Below are 2,285 nucleotides of genomic sequence, written 5' to 3' on the forward strand. Positions count from 1 at the left end.
GTTCTCGGGGCGTGCGCCCTGAGGACTCCGGGGGGTAGGGGGTGTTCTCGGGGCGTGCGCCCTGAGGAATCCGGGTTCCTTACTTTATCTTTTTGGTTTGTATAGAATAAGAAAGTGTAATTGAGGCACATACTTTAATTTTCAGGATATTTTGACTCTACAATAGACATATCAATTAAAGAATCTTAAGATTTTGTAAAATGGTAAAATGTTATCAAGGCAAGCTAATTGTGAGAACGTCACAAACAAAAAGTTTAGATTGAGTCTCATGCGTTTTAAAATCGTGTGAATGTTGATAAGGGTAAACCTTATCTGACTTTCTGTCTAGACACAAGAAGCTTTCATACATTTAAGGTGAATGTCGTTACTCGACAAAATTGATATGAAAATATTTGAAGATTTCAAAGTGTAAAGCATTCGAAATTTTGAAATTCTTATTTATAATCCCCCATATAGATCACAAGCAAGAATTTTTTTTTCATGTTGTAACTCGAATTAAACTCTTCTAAATTTTTAAAGGACAATTGATTATTTGCTTAAACAAATTGAACTGTGGAACTTGCAGAATTCTTTGATCCTGAAGAAATGATTCTTAGAAGGAGATATTCGAAACACATTCCAAAACTTTTCTACACACATGTGCTCCAAAAGAATGGTTATATCAATGTTAATAAACTTGTTCGAGTGACATGTGGTTGATTTCTTCTCAAGTCTCTACCAACTACAACTTCTGAGTATATGGTGTACAAATTTGGAATGTGATGATTCAAGTCTCTGGATTAATTGATATTCTCATTAAGGAAAGTTAATACACGTTTTACTCTTTTTTCCTTACGAGGTATTATCCTACTGAACTTTCCTTCTAAGCTTTTTAATTAATAAGGCAGCCTAAATGCGTATTATTAGATACGTTTCCTATTTTAGTGAAGTTTTTACTTTTTTAAAATTCTTTTTGTAGGGTGTTAACGAGGCATGTCATCTACAGATTAGACATTCAAAAAAGAGTGCATTATAAATATATTGAATGTCTATTTAAAAAATATTAAAATTCTATCTATAAGACCAAGTCAATTTTTCCCTATAATATAATCATTCTTCGAGAGAAATACACATTGGACATATCCTTTTTTTTGGAAAGTTTAAGCGGATAAGCTTGTGGAAGGTTTATTTTCGCTGCGGTTTTAATCTATCAATAATTCGATATACTTATATGCTTAATTCGTGTGTATTGTTGCTTCTATCTAGCTTGCAATTTGCTAGCAAATAATTAACAAGCAAAGAAAATATCGTAAAATTTATCTGTATCGAGTGTTTTACATTAAGTATGTGTATATTTAAATTTTTTATTTATTTTATTTATTAAATTACATATTAATAAAAATTGCATTAACTTAAATATTGAATACGGATAAAAAAAAAATTTCCTTTTTTTAAGATAAAAAAGTGACTTTGAGTATGAAAGAAAAGAAACTGCACAAGTAAAACTGGAAACTTCTGTGAATTGAAAATAGAGAGAAATGAAATTCCTAAAATTATTCTCCCATTCGTTGAATTGGTTCGCAAAGTTTTAGACTTTTTGAAAGACCCCTAAATGGGGAGATAATATCTCGTAACTTTGTATACTTCACTTAGAAAGTCACTCAATTTTATTTATAAATTCTAAAGTCACTCAGCTATTAGTGTTTTACTTAGAAAGTCACCTAACTATTGATATTTCACTTAGAACAAATTTAAATAATTTATTTAGTTAAAATTTAACGTTTATTTATAATTATTTTCTAAGAATTTATAAGATATTTATTTTTATTTTCTTATTTATTGACCTTTTTTAATTATTAAATTACAATTTTTTTTGAAAAAACGAACAGTAATATTTTTTTAACACTTTAAATTTCTAATTTCTAGCAAAATAATTGCGAGGATAAAAAAGCATTTTTTTCTCTTAATTGCTACTACTGTACATTAAAAGTAACAATCATTTATTATTTCTTATTAAATTATAAGCAATGCTTCTATAAATTTTAATTTTTAATTTTTAATTTTTAATTTGTCAATTGCACTATGCACAGTATCAATCTTTTATTATTTTTTAAAAAATATATATTTCAATAATTAAAATTTAATAAATAGTTAAATTGCACATCTTTTTTTTTTAAATTAGTTTAAAATGAAATTACATTTCAGCAAAATTTAATAAAGAAATTATTTAAATTAGGGAAAAGGGTATGCTCCGAAACTATTCGAAAAGGTCTGGATATACCCTCCGTTTAAAGTTTGGTTTATTC

Source organism: Solanum pennellii, chromosome 3 (assembly GCF_001406875.1).
Source record: "Solanum pennellii chromosome 3, SPENNV200".
Lineage (NCBI taxonomy): Eukaryota > Viridiplantae > Streptophyta > Magnoliopsida > Solanales > Solanaceae > Solanum > Solanum pennellii.